Genomic DNA, 21,423 nt, shown 5'->3' with positions numbered 1-21,423 from the left:
AGGGCTGCAAGGTAACACCACCCCTGGGGTTTGGTTGGGATCCAGGGGTGACAGAGTTTGCCGCAGCATATATATGTGGTATTTCCTAGAGCTAGGGGCCGTTTATGGAACACGTTCCTAAGAGTATCAGAAAGGCCAGAGAGCACCAGAATTGACATTAATTGGTGTATTGTAGTCTTGGTACTGGAGCTAAGAAAGTCTAAAAAGGTGGCATTTAGGGTGGGATCTGAAGTATGGAAGAAAGAAGGACTGTTAAGCGATGTCATTGAAATGTTAAGTTTTGTTTGTTTGCAAACCTCGGCTCCATCTGTGGTGTTTCCCAGTCGGAAACACCAGTCTGGGAAGTGGCTTCTACCTATAATTTGGAAAGTGAGGGTTTTATTTGAAAGGGTCCTAGTAACATTTGTTAGGACAATAGGGGGTGTTCCATTAAGGAGGGGGGTAAAATTCAAGGGGACTGCCATGAGAGGGATTCTAGCTGTACTGGGATGTAGCTTGCTGCAGATCCAGCATTTCTCAAAACCGGATTTTTGAGCATAGCTATATTTGAATTTTAGTAGTAACATCTTGTCAGTCAGTCCCTTAGGTGACTCATTAACGGGTATAATACTTCTAATATGTCTTTGGCCGGGGGTATTATTCATCTTAGGTGGTCCACATATCCCTTTTAATAGACCTAAGTCTTTTGGATGATATATACAGTTGGCTATAAACCATGTGGGCAGGAATACAAGTAGTACCAGACTACCCCAGAGGCATACAGCCTTCCCTGACACTGAAGGTAAAAACATTTCTACAAGTTCTTATGCTTGTCCTTCTTCTTCGCTATCATGTAGGGTTTCAAGGGTTAATTGTCCAATGCCTTCCTGAATCTCTTGCAGTTCCGGTAGCTGTTCGGGTGGGTCGGGTTCTTCTTCAATAGGTGGGGGGTCGGGGGTTGTGGGAAGCGGTGGGCACTTTTTCAGCCTGCTGGCGTGGATCCAGGTGTTTCCTTGGTCAGTCAGGACCGCAGTTCTGGACACCTTTTCAACCTTCCAAGGTCCAGAGTAGATTGGTCCGATCCTCTTTTTGTGGGCCAGTTGCTTGACTAGCACTTGATCTCCTGGGATGAAGGGGTGTGTTGGCTCTGTGGAAATAGGAGAGAAGGTGACAGAAACTTGTTCGTTCGTTTCATGAAGCATACTTACCAGGTTTTTCACGTACATTTCCTGTTGGGAATAAATGTCAATATCAGTGTCTTGGTCTAATGGGGGTAATTCTATGTTTGCGGGGACTCCCATCAAAATTTCAAAAGGTGAAAGTTTCGTTCTGGCGTGGGGTGCCGTCCTAATCTGGAATAACACAGAAGGGAGGTGATCAAGCCATCCCTTCATTGTGCCCCCTGTGGCCTTTTTCAATTTATCCTTTATATTTCTATTCATTCTTTCCACTACCCCTGCGCTTTGAGGGTGATAGGGGATGTGTAGTTTCCATTGCAGCCCTAACAATTTAGCCACAGCCTGGGTAACGGAGGAGCTGAATGCAGGTCCCCTATCTGACCAAATAGATGTTGGTATGCCAAACCTACAAATCCAGTTATTCAGCAAACATTTTGCTGCTATATTGGCTGTCTCACCTGCACAGGGAGTGGCTTCAACCCAGCCTGAAAATTTATCTACGACAACGCACAGGAATTTTAGGTTCCCCTTTTGTTTTGGCATGTGTGTGAAGTCTACTTGTAAATCTGTAAGGGGACCTATTGGTGGGGGTAGATGACCATGTAAGCCATGCCGTTTGCCCTGCACATTGTTTTGAGCACAGGTAAGGCAACTTGTGGTCAGGAGTTTGACTTGTTTATTCAAGGCGTTTGTGCAGAAAGATTTGGTGTACATAGTGGCTAAAGGGACGGCACCTATGTGTCCTGGACCATGAAGGTAGGAGAGAATTAGAATACTGCTTGCCTCAGGTATTCCCAATATCTTCCCCTCTTTTGACCACAGACCCTCTGGGTCTTTGGTCAAGCCAGCCTTCACCCAATACAAGACATCTTCCTCAGTGGCTAATGATTGCATTTGTGCCACTACAGATTTAAAGTTAGGACAGGTGAAATGATCCTTAAAGTACATGGACGTGGGGGTGGGCTCCTGGGTGGAGGACTGGGCTGCCTTTTTCGCTTCTCGGTCAGCTAAGGCATTTCCCTTGGAAAGTCTGCTATTATCTGAAGAATGTGCTTTTACTTTAATTATTGCCACCTCTTTTGGGAGCAAAATAGCCCGAAGAAGTGCCTGAATCTGGGTAGCATTGGAAATAGGTTTATTATCCGCTGTTTTAAAACCTCTTTTAGCCCATATTACTCCGAAGTCATGCACCACCCCAAATGCATATCTACTGTCTGTGTAAATGTTCACCTTCTTATCTGTAAATAAAATGCAGGCCCTGGTGAGGGCTTCTAGTTCAGCCACCTGAGCCGAAGAGGGGGGCAGTGGTTTGGCTTCTAATACCTTGTTTGGCAACTGGACTATTGCATATCCTGTTTGGAAGGTGGAATCAGAGGGATGGGAGCAACTACCGTCCACAAAAACATCATCTGCATTGGTAATCGGTACGTCGGTGAGGTCTGGTCTTGGTGATGTGATAGACTCCACTCGTGTTATACAGTCATGAAACTGGTCTGGGTCTTGTGGTAGGCGTAACATGGAGTGCAAGAGACGGACGGCAGGGTTGTTGGCGGGAACATATTTGAGAGACAGATTGTCTGTGTTCATGAGGGAAATCTCATATCCACTGAGTCTTTGTGAGGTCATGTGTTGGGTGTTCATGTTCTGTATGAGGTGGGTGACAGAATGTGTGGTGTAAAGCGTCATCGGGTGTCCCAAGACCATCTTGTTGGCATCTTGTACGGCCATAGCACAAGCGGCTAAATTCTGAAGGCATGATGGCATGCCTTGAACCTGAAGGGGGAGTTTTTTAGATAGGTAGGAGACAGGGCGGTAGCCTGTTCCATGCTGTTGTGTCAAAACCGCGGCAAAAGAGGTCCCGAGACTACACAGTATAGTTGAAAAGCTTTACCATAGTCTACCAACCCCAGGGCGGGTGCACATGACAAACTGTTCAATAGGGCCTGGAAGGCCTTAAGACGTTCCTCTGTCCAATCAACCTGCCTAGGTGCTGTTGAGGCGGTGGCCTCTCTTAGTATGCCATCATAATGAGAACAGTCAGGGATCCACTGGCGGCAATACACCACAGCGCCCAAGAATGAGAGCAGGGCTGCCTTGTCTTTTGGGGGGCTCAGAGCTTGTAGGGCTGCGGCGCGTTTGGGGGAGACCATCCTTGTTCCCCCTTTCAGTATGCACCCCAAGTATTCCACTTGTGGCATACACCACTGTATCTTCTTTCTGGATGCTAAATGCCCGATGTGGGCTAGATGGTTCAACAGAGATGTGGAATCGACCGCACAATCTTCAGCAGTGCGACTGCACAAGAGCAAGTCGTCCACATACTGTATTAGCACCGACCCTCGCTCAGGCGTCCAAGACTTGACAGTCTCATTGAGTACCATAGAGAAGGCAGCAGGACTATCAACATACCCCTGAGGCAGGCGTGTCCAGGTTAACTGACCCGTCAACTGGCCCTCCGTCCAGGAGAAGGCAAACATAGGCTGGGCCTCTTCCGCAATGGGAATGCTAAAGAAGGCATTTGCTAAATCAATCACTGTGTAGCATAGAGAATGTGCCGGTATACATGAGAAGATAAAAGTGATGTCTGAGACTAGGGGTGGAAGTGGAATCACTTGTTTGTTAACTGCCCTTAGGTCTTGTACAAGTCTCCACTCCCCACTGGCCTTTTTTACGGGGTAAATGGGCGTGTTCCAGGGACTGATGATTGGTCTCAGGATACCTTTTGATATGTAATCATTAATTTGAGGGGAGATGCCTTTGACTTTCTCTGGGGGTAGGGGATACTGTTTTTGATATTGTATCCCCGCATCTGATCGCATTTGGGGTGCATATGGTGTGCAATTAATAAAGCCCACACTACCTTTGTTTTCTGCCCAAATTGTGTGATGGTCAAGGGAGGAAGGTATCATCAGAAAGAAACTCCTGTGTGCATGTCTTTTTGGGCTGTGTAAGTCACAAAGAGGGGAACTTGCAGTGAGGGAGCCGTCTTTGTCAAACTTAATGGTAATGTTTAACTGGGATAATAAATCTCTGCCCATTAGGGATACTGGACAGGAAGTCAGGACAGCGAAACTCTGCATACATAGCTCTAGTCCATCCGGGGTAGAGACTGGTAAAGGCGGGGTGACAGAATGAGTAACCGATGTCCCATTTATTCCAATAGAGTGTCCCTCAGTACACAGTGGTGTGTCATACCTCTCATCATTTAATGAGCTAAAAGTGGCACCTGAATCAAGCAGGAAACACACTATGTGGTTGTCTACGCGTAATATAACTTGTGGTAGACTCTTCCATGATAGGTTGTGGCACACCAGACTGAGGGAAGGGACATACTCTAGGCATCCCTATTGGGGGTGTGTTTGTCGGGTAGACGGCCACTGCATGGGGATTCGAGGGGGAGGTCTGTTAGAGGTTGGGGTGTAGGGTGGCTGTGCAAGCGCATGGTTTTGAGATGGTGTTTGGGGAGGTGGCGGATATTGGGGGTACCTTGTAGTGTGAGGGGGGGGCGATTAGCAGCGTTGTACCCCCTTCCCCTGCCCCTTGGATAGCTCGCCCTCTGTCTATATGGGCACTGTGATTTCCAATGTCCCTGTTCCCCACAATTAAAACATCCTTGGTCAGGTGGGTAGGGCTGCATGGTCATGAGGTGCGGTGGTGAGGATGAGGTTTCAGGTGTGACTAGGGTTTGTGTTTGTGTCAAGGAGGGGAAAATTCCCCCTTTTTGTTCAAAGACTCCTGAAGTCTCTCTGGACCTGGCGTCCTTCATAAATTCATCTGGTGCTTGCTCCGCCCATTTGGGATTTGTGAATTTGAGCAATTGCGTCACTTTGGGATCGCCTCCCGACATAATGGTAGTAGTAAATAATTGTGGTGTGGCCCCATCTACAGCTTTCCATAGGGAGTATACTCTGTTACAGTAATCATAGAATTTCTCTTTAGGTTCCTGCTTGGCTAGGATCAGTTCTTGGAGTGCAGATGATCCTTTGTATAATTTGGACCAATGACCTACCATGCTTTTCCAAAAGGATATCCAATCCTTATCGGTCTGGATATGGGTTGTCCATAGATTGTCTACAGGGGCTTCTTCTGGGCTGTCTGGGTCTACAATGCTAAGAATACCTTTTATGTCATCTTTGTCAAGCCCTGTGCCTGCACTATATTTTGCCAGAAAGGTACCTGCATCTCGTGGATACTTCTTGGGATTGGGACATAGTTCTTTTATTTTGGAGAGTGTACCCAAAGGTAATGGTATATGCACTTCGGTGTCCCCTATGGTCATCAAAGGTGCTTTGAATGAAGCCCCTACTGCTTCTTTCTCAGTTTCCTCTTCTATGGATAATGTCCCTTTTTTGCTAATTGGACCTGACTCCTCAATTTTGGGAATAGGTGTCTCTTTTGTATGGCTTCTTGTAGTGGTGGGGGGCAGCGCTATAATCCTATCCTGCGCTTCTTTTAACATTTCCTCCTTCTTCTCTAATTGCCTTCTTAACTTTTCTAGTTCCTTTTGTAAGTCCTCCATCCTATGTTCCTCTCTCTCTTTTCTCTCCTGGAATTCCTTCTCCCTTTTTTCCAAGCCTTTCTGATACATTTCCAACTCTATTTTCCTCTCCACTTCTACCTTTTCTGCCTCATTGAGGGCTATTTCTTTTTGTTTTAGTTCTTCCATAAGTGTTTCTAACTCAGTTCTCCTTTTCCCTATTCTCTCTTCTTCCTCCTTTTTCTTCTCTTCAAACTCTTTTATCTTTGCCTCTAATTCCTGCTTTTCGGGACTACCCACCTCTTCTTGTCCTGTAACTTCTTCCTGTCTCCCCTCTTCCTCTCTGCCCCTACTTACTTGTTCCCATTGGGCCACTTGTTGTGGTGTTGCTGTGGTGTGTGCTATGGCGGCTAGGACTACAGGATCCAGTGAAGGATATAGTTGAAGGTATGGACCTGGCGTCCCATCCTCGTTTTTTACCATAACATAAGGTGGGGGTGGACATTGAGGCGGGGGAGGGGGAGGTGAAGGGGGTGCAGGGGCCTCAGCCATAGCACTGGGTCCTATATTTGGAGTAAGCTTTGTAGTTTTATTAATATGCTTCTTTTTATATTTGTGTAGACATTTATCCCATGCATGGTAACAATCTTTTATATATTGAATATTTTCCCACTTCCCTGGAGGGTACGAATTTTTGTGGATTTGGCATATTTTACTTACTTCCTGCCAGTCTTCCTCAGTACAAGGACCATATGGCCCTGGGTCATGTATCCCCAATTGCTGACACCTTTCTCGGACTTGTGTCCAAAATGGTTCTACCTGGGGGCCAGGGATCATATTACTGACAAATTCATAGGGTGATGGGGTGGCCATGGCTTGGGTTGCTGCAGAATTCCCCATCTAGTAGTCTGGGCAGTGTGTGTCTAGTGGTAGGACACAGGTGATAACACCCGGTTTGTCCAACAATCCGGTCTCTGGTCTGGGAGTAGGATCCCTGATCTTTTTGGGGCAGATGGACTTATATAAAACTATGAAGATTTACCCTTAATATACGATGAAGGGTAAATCTTTCCTGGTGGCGGGATATACCCCTCTTATACCAAGTCTGCAAGAGAAGCCTGTAGGTCTAATGGTCAAAAGAATCTACCTTTCATAAATGCTAAGAAAAAAATAAACCTAGCGTGCAGTGTAAACAGGCGGGTGCTACCTCACTACAATCTGGTTCTTAATACTCTGTATTCATTTAACAACATTTGGGTTTATTCAAACAGATATCCACTCTATATAATTATATCTTATACAACGTTAATACTCTATATACTTACGCTTGCACCTAAAGAGAAACAGACATATTTTTATGGTTTAAGATTTCAGCTTTAAAACTTTACATGTACATTTATCAAGTAATCACATCATGATGCATTTCATTATTTATAGTGCACTTTTAAAAGTTCTCAAGTGGGCGTCCATTTAGCCAATCCTTATGTCACGGGCGTATATGATACCTCCCGTGTTAGAATATAATCATGAATCTCTCTCTTAGTTTATAGTCGGACCAACCTAGTCAGACTCCTCAATACCTGCGAACCCTTTTCACCCCCCAAGGGACCAGCCTAGTCCGTTGCGAAGGCACAGTTTATATATATATATATATACAATTAAATTTCTTATAATGGTTGTCTGGACAGGTCAAGCATAAACGCCAATTACCATAAAAAGAGGCAAAAGGTGTAAATGACTTACCTGTGCAAACCCCACTTCCTGGTACCAAAACTGTAAGGTGTTCGTCTTCTAGATTCCCCTGGATAGCCTAGGCTGGAGTGGCTCAATGGAGGTCCCAAACGCCGGTGGTTAACCAAATACACATACTCGTGGGTACGTGGTAACTGGTTACAGAGTTTAATGGAAAGTGGACCGTCTTTTATGTGGTAATTTACAAAGCCCTGCCCTGTGAGGGGGCCAATAGGGTAAGTTTCACATACATCAACAATTTAACTCATGACATTAGTTCTTTCCTGAAATGTAAGTTAAAGGTTATCTCCTGACAGTTATTTTCAACATCTACTGACTGACCATATTCTTGCGTAACCAGTCCTTATCTTAGCTTTGTGCCTCTCACCACAGACAGATGTTTCCTGATGTGTCAATATCTTGCATAGACCCTTCTGGAGAGACATGCAGATATCTATCATCTAGTCACGCTATCTATAGTTTGTCACGTAGGCCAGTATGCTGGTGTCTCAATTCTGAAGCTATTGAGAAATGCAAACCCAAGAATATTGGTACTAGATTTTTGACTTAATATATCTTTGGTAATTTCAATAAGTATTCCCTTATAGACCATATACATGATTTTAGTAATGAGAACGGTATCATTAGCAGTAATCAACATGGATTAATGAATAATTATTTTTTCTCAAACCAATCTATTAACCTTCTATGAGGAGGTGAGTTGCCATCTAGATGAAGGAAGGCCTGTAGACCTGGTGTATCTGGATTTTGTGAAAGCATTTGACACAGTTCCCCATAAATGTTTACTGTACAAAATAAGGTCCGTTGGCATGGACAATAGGGTGAGTACATGGATTGAAAACTGGCTACAAGGGTGAGTTCAGAGGTTGGTGATAAATGGGGAGTACTCACAATGGTCAGGGGTGGGTAGTGGGGTCCCCCAGGGTGCTGTGCTGGGACCAATCCTATTTAATCTGTTCATAAACAACCTGGAGGATAGGGTAAACAGTTCAATCTCTGTATTTGTGGACAATACTAAGCTAAGCTAGGCAATAACTTTCTCCACAGGGTGTGGAAACCTTGCAAAAAAGATCTGAACAGATTAATGGGGTGGCCAACTACATGGCAAATGAGGTTTAATGTAGAAAAATGTAAAATAATGCATTTGGGTGTCAAAAATCTAAATGTGATCTATACACTGGGGGGAGAACCTCTGGGGGAGTCTAGGATGGAAAAGGACCTGGGGGTCCTAGTAGATGGTAGGCTCAGCAATGGCATGCAATGCCAAGCTGCTGCTAACAAAGCAAAAGTAAATACTGTCATGCATTAAAGCGGCCCTCCACCCTGAAGTGGAAATTTCCGCTCATCTGATCCCTCCCCCCCTCCGGTGCTACAATCGGCACCTTTCAGGGGGGAGGGGGGTGCAGTTACCTGGATAATCCAGGTATCTGCACCCACTTCTGGGACAAGACCACCGCAGACCGCCACAGATGCCCTGCCCCCACCCCCGTTGTGTTCTGGGAAACACACAGTTCCCAGGACACAGCGGGGACCAGCAGAGACACGCAGCGCGACTCGCACATGCGCAGTAGGGAATCGGGCAGTGAAGCCGCAATGCTTCACTTCCCGATTCCCTGACAGAGGATGGCGGCGGGGGCAGCAGAGAGATGAGCGATTGCTCATCATCTGCCGCCGACATCGCTGGACCCTGGGACAGGTAAGTGTCAATTTATTAAAAGTCAGCAACTGCAATATTTGTAGCTTCTGGCTTTTAATATTTTTTTTAAAGGTGCAGAACCGCTTTAAAAAGGGGATCAACTCCAGAGATAAAACAATAATTCTCCTGCTCTACAAGACTCTGGTCCAGACGCACCTAGGGTATGCTGTCCAGTTCTAGGCACCAGTCCTCAGGAAGGATGTACTGGAAATGGAGCGAGTACAAAGAAGGGCAACAAAGCTAATAAAGGGCCTGGAGGATGTTAGTTATGAAGAAAGGTTGCGAGCATTGAACTTATTCTCTCTGAAGAAGAGACACTTGAGAAGGGATATGAATTCAATTTACAAATACCATACTGGTGACCCCACAATAGGGATAAAAAGTTTTTACAGAAGGGTTGTTTAACAAGACACGTGGCCACTTATTAAAATTTGAAGAAAAGAGGGTTAACCTTAAACTACGTAGAGGGTTCTTTACTGAAAGAGTGGCAAGGATGTGGAATTCCCTTCCACAGGCGGTGGTATCAGCGGGGAGCAGTCAAAAAACTATTAGATAAGAACCTGAATGACTGCAACATACAGGGATATACAATGAAATACTGATATATAATCAAACACATAGGTTGGACTTGACAGATTTGTGTCTTTTTTTAACCTCACCTACTATGTAACTATGTTACAAAGTGGCAGGATTATAGTTTTATCTCTGGAGTAAATCCCCTTTTTAATGTATGCTAATATTCTGCTGGCTTTCCTTGCCAAGCTTGACAATGCATGCTATTGCTAAGCCTGTCATCTACTAGGATCCCCAGATTCTTCTCCATCCTGGAATCCCCAAGATCTTCTCCCCCTAGTAAGTAACCTGCATTTATATTTTTAACCACCAAGTGCACTACTTTACATTTTTCAATGTTAAACCTCATTTTCCATCTAGTTGCTCACTCCATTCATTTATTGAGGTCTTCTTGTAAGGTTTCTACATCCTGCTCTGATGTTATTGCCCTACTTATTTTTGTGTCATTGGCAAACACTGAGATTGAGATATTTATCCCATCCTCTATATAATTTATAAATAAGTTAAACATAATTGGTCCCAGGACAGAGCCTTGGGGTACCCCACTTACCACTCTAGACCAGTGATGGCGAACCTTTTTGAGCCCAAGTGCCCAAACTGCAACACAAAACCAACGTATTCATTTCAAAGTGCCAACATATACAGAACTTGATGAGTGTGTGCTGTGATGCCTGGGGGTGAACATGGGACACATCAGAAACTGTTGTGCATTCACTATGTAGTCATAGTGTTTTGTACAAGAAGATCTAAAACTAGAACACATTTTGACAAAAGTTACATTTTTTGGAAGCTGTCCTAGCATTGTGCAATCAAATTCCAGGATCACTATTCTACTAACTATATATTTATATTCAATACAGTCAAGTTGCATGACAGGTGCACTTTAAATGACTAGTTGTTCAGTAGAAGCACTGGCTGGATGATAAAGAAATCCTGTTACAGGGGTGACATGCAACCAGCAACTCTCCAGCTGCAGCAGAACTTCCAGTCCCCCTATGATCTGCTGGCACACATTATGCACTGTTTGGTTGCCAAGGTATGCTGAGATCTGTAGTTATACTCCAGCTGAAGATGTACTGGTTGCTCTGCATTGCTGTAGCAGAAGACTACTTCAAAAATCTCTCATTCCTGACTATGTTCACAGTCCTATATGTCCAGGAAACATCCTTCAGAACGTGAACACTCAAGGACAACTGTAGCAATAATGCTTTACCAATGCAGTTCACTCCACAATGCTTTGCAGTTCATTGCATGTCAAATGCAAACTCCCAGCAGCTCTACACTTCTTCCCTGTATAATGCCAGTGATTCTGGACTGTCTGTCATGTGACTTATGTCATGAAATACAGGGGGATGGCAGGGACAAAAATGATATGTATTTACATCTCACTGTACTGCAGTGGTCTTTGCTAAATCTAGCAGGCTTTCCCAGCCAGATAAACCTGAATAGCCAACACAAAGTATCATCAAAGCTCATATTCTACAGAAAATGCTTCCAACAGCTTTGATAGAGAGTAACACAGACAGCATATACATGACATTATTCTGACCATACCCTTCCATATTTTGTGGCAATGTTGGGAACAAGAAAAAAAAGAAAGGTCCCCAAGAAATAGATTCTATTTGAAGAGGCACAGAAACAGTGTACACAGCTAAAGACATTTATTACCCACACAGCATGTACACTTACTTTAACAACGCTTGCCACAGCACTCCAATAATAAACCCATCAGCCGACTCAGTTCCCGGGCTCAAGAACGGCCTGTGATTGGGCATCTTCCCCACCACATGTTCTGCCTGCCATCCCACCAAGAGCGACTCTTCATCCAGTCCACGCCCATCCTAGACACGGCCCCCCATTGGCTCAATCCCCACCACATGTTCCACCTGCCATCCAAACCAGAGCAACCCTTCCTCTCATCCACGCCCATCCTAGACACATCACCCCTGCCCCAGAGACTTGTAGGAAATGTAGTTCTGTGGGGAGGGGAGCTGTGCATGAAATACACCTCCGGGGAGGGGAGGCATGGATCCTGTGTCTCTGCAAAGCAGGGACCTGGATCCATGTCTTCCCCTAGTAAAAGTAACTCCCACAGTACAAATATAAACTGGTCAGACACACAGTTAACTCTTTAATCTCCCCTGATGTTAACCCCATCCCAGCCAGTGTCAGTAGTACAGTGATAGTGTGTTTATTTCAAATCTTATTTATTTTAAGAAAAACAGAAAAAAGAAAAGAAAAAATAAGGTAAAAAAAACACACACACGCTTCTAACTAACAATTCAGATACTTCAAATTAACATCATTCATCTTAATCATAACCTTCAAAATATCATGATATATATTACATAGTTGCCATTTCTGCCCCTCTTAACAGACAACATAGCTTCCCACATTATTTCTCTATACTCCAGTATCTGTTCCGTCATATCATAACCGGTTGCCAACAATATTCCTATGTCTCAAATTTTCTAAAACTAAATAAAGAAAAACAGAAATAGAACAAAAAAATAAATAAAATTGAAAGTACATTTTTTTAAATAATAATCTTTCCCTTCCTCCCCCTCTTCCTACTCTCTATAAAGGAGATGGAGTTAGGCATGATTCACACCTATGCATTTTTAATGCTTTTTGCATTTTGAAGATTTGCACTGCAGTCCATTCACCATGGTTTCCTATGGAACACTTCCTGTAGTGCAAATTTGCAAAATGCAAAAAGCACTAAAAATGCATAGGTGTGAATCAGGCCTTAGCGAATGCGCTCCCCCTTAGTTATTGCTCCTTCCAAATAAAATCTTTTATATCCTCCAACTTTCTTCCAAGAGACCCCTTAGTGTTACATTCATTTAATCTACCATATCTCTTTCAAATAGGGCCCTTCCCTCTTCAGAAAAGATAAACAAATTCCAAGAGGTCCAGGTCCGGGTATAACATTATTTTTGATAACGCTTAGTAAGAATTAATTCTTAATTTTTCTTAATTTCCTCTACCTTTTTAAACCACATACCTACTGTATAGAGGGCGCTTTTGTAGATTTCCAACATAGGGGAATGCATGCCTTTGGTGCATCGAGAAGATGTCGAAGCACTGATTTTTTATAGATTTTATTAGTGATGTTAGATGCATGAAGCAGGAAAAAAGCTGGGTCGTTAGGAATTCTGCTCTCCACGAATTTTTGAGTTATTTGATGGATCATCTTCCAATAATCTTCTAATTTTGGACATAGCCAGAAGACATGGAAGATTGTTCCCCTGTCTTCTTGACATCTCCAGCATCGATCTGATAAAGAGGGATATATTTTTTGCAGTTTTACTGGAGTTTGATACCATCTAGTGAGCACTTTATAATTTGTCTCCTGTGTCTTTGTGCATGTAGAAGATCCCTGTGTAAACTTAAGAATGTTTTGCCATTGACATGCTGTAAACTTATATCCTATATCTGTCTCCCATGCACAGAGGCATTGGAGCTGATAGTCCTCAGCTGGTTTAGTCAGTAACTGATATGTAGCTGACAAGGCATGGGAGATGGAGCCCTCCATTGTACAATATTTCTCGTACCTGATAAGGCTCCGACTGAAACTGTCTAGTGGGGGTAATGAGCGGAAAAAGTAAGTCAATTGGACGGCTCTCCAATGGTCCAATTTAAAAGGACCCATTGTGTCCATTAATTCTAGTATCATTGGCCATTTATTATTGATCAGAAAGTGCGATGCCTGAAAACAACCCTTTTGCCTCAATGACTTAAAAACTAGATCCTGGGTTCCTGGTAGGAATGCAGGGTTCCCTAATATCGGAAACAAGGAGGAGTATGTTGATATAAGAGGGTACTTAGTAAATAGCAATGCACATATTCGCACCGTCAGTCCAATTATCGGATGGTTCTTTATGTCCTCTAGCTTTGATAGATTACACCAAGGTGCTCTAGTAAGTAAATTTTTACTTTGAGCTTGTTCCAAACTTGTCCATAGTTTAGTTATTCGATGACGGTTCCAATCAATCAACCTAGGTAAGTGAATCGCCTGTTGATATTTCCGTATATCAGGTACTCCCAGTCCACCATGGGTTTTAGGGAGTGAGAGTTGTTGTCTATTCAATCTCGGGCGTTTGTGGGCCCAGATAAATGCAGCGATCATTGCTGCTACTTGGTCAAAGTATTTAGAAGGAATGTAGGAAGAATACACATCTTAAGGATGTTGCACCTCCCAAACCAAGAATGCATCCCTGTCCTCTGTCTCTTTTAATAATGGGGGGAAATTTAGCTCAAAATACTTTAGATATACTGGGAGGAATAGATGTCCCTAAGTACCTCAAGGCTATAGTTGTCCATTTAAATTTAAAATTGGTCTCAAAATTCGTAAGCTGAGAATGACTTATACCTACCCCCATCGCCTCCAACTTATTAAAATTGATTTTCAGGTTTGATAGTATGCCATATCTCTGAAACTCTGAGATATGGCATTTTTTTTGCACTGATCACTGTATTAGTATGACCGGTTCCCAAAAGTGTCAAAAGTGTCTTTTAGTGTTCGAATGTCTGCTGCAATATCGCAGCCCCACTACAAGTCGTTAAACGCCACTGTAACGATATCACGTCCGGGACAGGAGATGTTGTAACTAGTTTCCATGTTGTTTGGAAAGCAGCCATGACCTTAGAATAATCTGAACTCCCCCTCCCTGTCTTAGGAATCCAAAGCTTTTAAAATTTTCAAAAGGAAAGAAAGGTTATCTCAGCAGAGGAAGCAGAACCAGGCTAGGTCAATAAACAAAGCTCATGTTGCCTGGCAAGATATTCAGGCCTGTAGTAAAACTGTCACCCTCTCCATTCAGAGAACCAACAGATACCCGTCGTAAATACCTCAAACCACATAGAGTGCAGACAGATTAGTATAGTTTTGAAACTTCAAAATTTTTTATAACTTCCAAAGTAATCATAGCATAGCCATAATATGGATATATTTAGTTTTCTCAGATAATTTCTAACATTTCAAGTCCAGACACCCCTATGCCAGGTCATATGGGAAGCCACTGGGACCCCTTACTCCTCCTAGGTAACCCTGAAATGGAAAACCTGTCATGTGTAGACTTGTTTTGAAGCAAATATCATGCTGATCACTAAAATGGATATCTGCAGTCTATAAACAGTAGAGAGGCAGAGATATGAATATGTATCGCAAAGTGTACCTGGGACAGGGTCATGAGTGTAGACACCTCCCAGCAACCAACCCCTAAACAAGATGACCAGACGATTGGTCACTTGTCGCTGTCAACACCCCCTTTGATTTGACAGAAAAGAGGAGAGGCCAAGGCAATGGTCAGTTCTCCTTTTACCATCCAAGCAGGAGCATCTGCCAAGTTTGAGAACCGATTACCTTTGCCCATCGATCGAACTCTGATCAACCCTCGGACATTAATTGCAAGTATTCTTCCTTCCCAATTCTACCTTATTTCTTTGTGGCTGTATATTGTCTTTATTTTTTTAAACATCCTTTTTCTGTAAATGTTTTATTCGCACCAACCTTGACCTTTTCATAATAAACCCTTATGTTGAAAAGTGTTAACCTTGTCTTTAAAGCTCTTGATGCAAACTATAAACGAACCTGTCTCTTAAAAGGGCGCTACTGTGGTAGAGTAAGGCACTGAGCAGACCTGTCTGTGGTGGCAGTGTGTGTTGCAGGTGCTTATTCTAAAATTATAATTGGTATTGCTAAAATTACAAGTCCCCCCGGCTCTGTCTTTTAAACGGGGTGGTTAAAGGGTTAATTGTGTAATTAGCCCAGTGACAATCGCTCTCAGGCTGCCCGCACCTAGATTGTGGTCCCGCAAGCTGGAAAATCTTTGTGCTGGGCGCAGCTGAGTGTGGCATTGTTACGTAAGTGACAGCCTGGTGTGAGGTTGGCCGGTCCTTCGTTGCCAGGCTGTGACGAACCCGCGTTCGTCACAGCCACCATTACAAGTAAAAAAAAATTAAAAATCTCATAGTTTGTAGGCGCTACAGTGCCCTGAAAAAGTATTCATACCCTTTGGAATTTTCCACATTTCATCATGTTACAACCAAAAATGTACATTTATTTTATTGGAATTTTATTTGATAGACCTACACAACGTGGAAGGAATATTATAAATGGTCAATACTTTGTAGACCCACCTTTCACTACGATTACAGTCTTTTTGGAGATGTCTCTACCAGCTTTGCACATCTAGAGGGTGACATTTTTACCCATTCTTATTTGCAAAATAGCTAAAGCTCTGTCAGATTGGATGGAGAGCATCTGTGAACAGCAATTTTCAAGTCTCGTCACAAATTCTCAATTGGATTTAGGCCTGTACTTTGACTGGGATCTCTGCAGCACCTCCAGAGTTACCATGGACCTCTTGGCTGCTTCTCTTAATAATGCTTTCCTTGCCTGGCCTGTCAGTTTAGGTGGACGGCCATGTCTTGGTAGGTTTGCAGTTGTACCATACTCTTTGCATTTTCGGATGATGGATTGAACAGTGCTCTGTGAGATGTTCAAAGCTTGGGATATTTTATTATAACCCAACCCTGCTTTAAACTTCTCCATAACTTTATTCCTGACCTGTCTGGCATGTAAACTGACCATGGTGTCAGGGCTCAGCAGCCATGATACATACATGGTCAATTTACAGGGGGGGGGGGGCAGAACCAGGCAGGATCAGCCAGGTATTTCAGGTGATACAGGGGGCCAAATGACACATCATGTCCATAAGGCACTGCATGGATGTGGCCCAGTGTATCAAAAGGAAAAATTTGTCAAGTATGGGCCTACCCGTTCCTTGAGATCGGCAAACTTGGCCATACTGAAGATCCCAAAATTTAGAAAGAAAACATGTGGCGAGAGAACGAGTGAAGTACAAGGAGCTGTATTTTGGAACTCCTTGCCTCTGAAACTGAGACTTGAGAATGACTTTTTGAAATTTCGAAAGAAATTGAAAACTGTACTTTTTGTACAAGCTTTTGGAGTCACCTAATTTTTAATTGAAGTGTGATGGACAGACTCCCTGGCTTTTATTCTGTATCTTGCTATGCTAGTTTGTTGGTTTTCTTAAGGTCTTTTAATGTCAATGTTCTTTTGTTTTTTGCTCATCGAGGCCTTTGGGTAAGACTATATAGGTTAACCAGTTGCCGACCGCCGCACGCCGATGTACGTCGGTAGAATGGCACGGGCAGGCATAAGGACATACATGTACGTCCCTTGCCTCCCGCGGGTCGGGGGCCCGATCGGGCCCCCGCCCGGTGCCTGCGGCGGTCGGTTTTCGTCCGGGAGCGATCCGGGACGAGGGGGCGGCCATTCATTCATGGCCACCCCCTCGCGATCGCTCCCGACGAATAGAAATCCCCGGTGACATCACTTCCTCTCCTGTAATGTAAACACAGGAGAGGAAGTGATGTATTCTCTCCTCCGTGTCGGTATTTTTCGTTCCGACACGGAGGAGAGCGGATCGGTGAGTTGCACCAACACTCTACACACACAGTAGAACATGCCAGGCACACTCACACCGCCCCTTTACCCCCCGATCACCCCCCCAATTACCCCTGCCCCCCAGTCACAGTGACACCAATGTAATTTTTTATTTTTTTTTGCATTGGTGTCATTTGTGACTGTAATAACTGTTAGGGCAGTTAGAGTTAGCCCCCTTTAGTTCTAATGTACCCCCCTAACCCCCCCAATAAAGGTTTAACCCCGTGATCACCCCCCGTCGCCAGTGTCACTAAGGCTGGGTTCACATTGCAGCGGTTTATGAGAACGAATGTGATTCGCACCGCACTGCAGTGCAAATCACATCCGATCTCTGTGCGATTCGAGTTCAGCCATTCGCCGCACCCGCCGCACCCGCCACACCCGCCGCACCCGCCGCAAATTCGCACGGGACCCTTTTTTTGGCCCGCAGCAGAATCGGATCGCATGGGTGTTCACACCATGCGATCCGAGTTTGCAGATCGCACTGCGATATGCGAACTGATCTGGGGGTGTCAGTAACATTTCACTGACACTCCCAGCAGTTCGCATAGGGCAGTGTGAACTGCCGCCGGGAGGCATGCGATGCGGGAACCCGCCGCGCATTCGTGGCGTTCCCGCATCGCTCCAGTGTGAACCCAGCCTAATAAGCGATCGTTTTTCTGATCGCTGTATTAGTGTCACAGGTGACGCTAGTTAGGCAGGTAGGTATTTAGGTTCGCTGCAGCTTTTTATAGCGCCAGGGACCCCCATATACTACCTCATAAAGCCCCCTAATTGCCCCCTAGTTAACCCTTTCACCAGTGATCACCATATAACTGTTACAGGTGACGCTGGTTGGTTAGTTATTTTTTTATAGTTTCAGGGCACCCGCCATTTATTACCTAGTCTCACTAGTGTACCCCTAAATTTAGGGGTGTCTACTTTCCAAAATGGGGTCATTTGGGGGGGGTTTGTGCCATCTTGGCATTTTATGGCCTTCAAAACTGTAACGCCCTTAGAAAGCCTGAAGGCGGTGCTTGGTTTTCGGGGCCCCGTACGCGGCTAGGCTCCCAAAAAGTCCCACATATGTGGTATCCCCGTACTCAGGAGAAGCAGCAGAATTTATTTTGGGGTGTCATTTCACATATGCCCATGGCATGCATGAGCAATATATCATTTAGTGACAACTTTGTTAAAAAAAAAAAAAAAAAAAAAAGTTTGTAATATTCCCGCAACTTGTGGCAAAATATAAAATATTCCATGAACTCAACATGCCTCTCAGCAAATAGCTTGGGGTGTCTACTTTCTAAAATGGGGTCATTTGTGGGGGTTTTGTGCCATCTTGGCATTTTATGGCCTTCAAAACTGTAATAGGTAGTGAGAAGTGAACTCAAAAATTTACGCCCTTAGAAAGCCTGAAGGCGGTGCTTGGTTTCGGGGCCCCGTACGCGGCTAGGCTCCCAAAAAGTCCCACATATGTGGTATCCCCATACTCAGGAGAAGCAGCAGAATTTATTTTGGGGTGTCATTTCACATACGCCCATAGCATGTGTGAGCAATATATCATTTAGTGACAACTTTGTGTAAAAAAAAAAAAAAATTTTTTTTTTTGTCATTATTCAATCGCTTGAGGCAAAAAAATAAAATATTCAATGGGCTCAACATGCCTCTTATCAATTTCCTTAGGGGGTCTACTTTCCAAAATGGGGTCATTTGGGGGGGTTTTGTACTGCCCTGCCATTTTAGCACCTCAAGAATCGAGATAGGCAGTCGTAAACGAAAAGCTGCGTAAATTCCAGAAAACGTACCTTAGTTTGTAGATGTGACAACTTTTGCGCAAACCAATAAATATACAATTATTGACTTTTTTTTTACCAAAGACATGTGGCTGAATACATTTTGGCCTAAATGTATGACTAAAATTGAGTTTATTGGATTTTTCTAATAACAAAAAGTAGAAAATATCATTTTTTTTCAAAATTTGCGGTCTTTTTACGTTTATATCGCAAAAAATAAAAATCGCAGAGGCAATCAAATACCATCAAAAGAAAGCTCTATTTGTGGGAAGAAAAGGACGCAAATTTTGTTTGGGTACAACATTGCATGACCGCGCAATTACCAGTTAAAGCAGCGCAGTGCCAAAGTGTAAAAAGACCTCTGGTCATTTACCAGCAAAATGGTCCGGTCTGAAAGTGGTTAAAGGATCACTAAAGGCAAATTTTTTTTTTTTTTAAATAACAACATGTTATACTTTCCTCCACTGTGCAGCTCGTTTTGCAGAGTGGCCCCGAACCTGCTCTTCTGGAGGTCCCTCGGCGGCTGTCTCGGCTCCCTTCCGCAAGGACTCCACAACTTCATGAGAGCTCCCTCACATAGTGTGGAGTGCTTGCGTGTGCGCTCCCGTGATGCAGCTAGTGGCTGAAGCCGCTCAATCCATCCACTCTAGCCAATCAACGGCTAGGGTGAGTGACGAAGAGGATGTTGGAGGCGAGCGTGGGGCTTTCAAGGGGTCAGGTAAGTGAAACGGGGGGGGGGGGGGGGGCGGCACTGTCAGATGTTTTTTCACCTTAATGCATAGAATGCATTAAGGTGAAAAAATGTTTACCTTTACAACCCCTTTAAACATTTTAATAAATAAATAAAATAAATACAGCACAAGCATTGTGCTGTATAACATGGTTTAAAGGAACAGGATCCATTTTTTTGGGGGGGGGGGGGGGGGTAACAAACACTTTAACCAATTATCTGGCATTACCCTTTGTTGGGTAAGTAAATACAACAATGAATTACCAATTGGGTCTATCAGTATGAATGAAGATGAAAACATTTTTTGTTTAATTTCTATTCTATTCATAATCCTGTGCCTTTGAAACTTGCCCTTTGAAAATGTGACATTCGCGCCTGTCTTCTGCATGTTTCTCCCCCTCCTTCTTGCCCAGCACGGCATGTTAAGTAAAAGGCAAACCACTATTATCACTTACCTGGATGTCCATAAATCAAAGCTGTATGTTACATGTCCTCTATAAAATGACAGACAGTTACTGGAGTAAATGTTAATACCTATTTGGTTAGCATTTGCCGCTACAATATGCATTTCCTTTCCCTATGCTAACATCTTGCTGCAGATTGTGTCCAGCAAATGTAGGCTTATGTAATGGGTTAATAGCTGTAGGCTTTATGAATGAAGTCCTCAGAGAAAGCCTCATTCTGTGTGACATTAAGAGTATGAAATGACACAAGTGCAAATCATGGCAATTTATAATGTAAACATCAGCATAAATACTATCCTCAGGCATACACAGCAACACAATGACATCCATACATCTACATACAGACATGGACATGCAAACTCTTATTTAGAAGTTCTGTGTATATTATATTAAGTTATGAAGTGCAGCTTCTGTTTTAGACACAATAATCTAGTTATTGATAGCATCTGGAATGTGAGCAAGGTAACAAAATTGAAGTATTATCTATTTCTATAGTAGGAGTTCTCCTTAAACATGAACTCCAAAAGTAATGATTTTCTATGTTATAGAAAATGTTTTGAAATGTTTTGAAATGTTGTTGTACACCTCTGACATGAAAAATCAAATGAAAAATCCCATTAGCAGTGGGGAGAGGAGGGAAGCCAGCTGCATTGTAGGGGCCAACACAAGGGAAGCCCAGGTAGTAAGGGGAAATAGACATCGCACATAGTGATTAGGGTGTGCTCAGGCCTGGCACAGCTCCTGTACATGCCTATGACTTGTCTCTATCCAAAGCACTGAGTTTGATGTCTGTGTGCAGTGTCTCTGCTATCTGCATGAGCCATTTCTGATAGGCTGTGCTGATTCCAAGGGATTGGGGGGCAGGGAAGGGGAGGCTCCAGCACACAGCCTGTGATTGACAGGCCCAGCTGTGCATGTTTCCCTATAAGATTGTTTAGAGGGGGTGCGTCCTTTTCCTCCACTCAGGTCTCCGATTACACTCAGCTCTCCTATCTCAGCTGCATAGTGTTTCACATTAGTTACCGCCTCCTTCCTCTGGAACCTCAGAAAAGTTGTGTAAATGTAGTACTTTAAATGGATGTATAGAAGAGGTAGCTGCAGATAGTAAGGTAGAAGGTTTTGTTTCATCACGTGTATCATCCAAGGCTAGCCACTTCACTGGGTATATGCAGGGAGGGTGCCAGGATGGTGACAAGGAGTGGGAGGACTGTATCTCTAATTTTATACCATCTATAATAGCAGCCAAAGACAGGTTTATACAGCTTAAGTTTCTGCACAGGGCATACTAAACCCCATGTAGAATGGCCAACATATACCCACAA

This window comes from Lithobates pipiens, unplaced genomic scaffold, assembly GCF_037356315.1.
Source record: "Lithobates pipiens isolate NorthernLeopardFrog02 unplaced genomic scaffold, aLitPip1_a1.2 Scaffold_28, whole genome shotgun sequence".
In the NCBI taxonomy this organism is placed as follows: domain Eukaryota; kingdom Metazoa; phylum Chordata; class Amphibia; order Anura; family Ranidae; genus Lithobates; species Lithobates pipiens.
Note: the sequence above shows the minus strand (reverse complement) of the source record.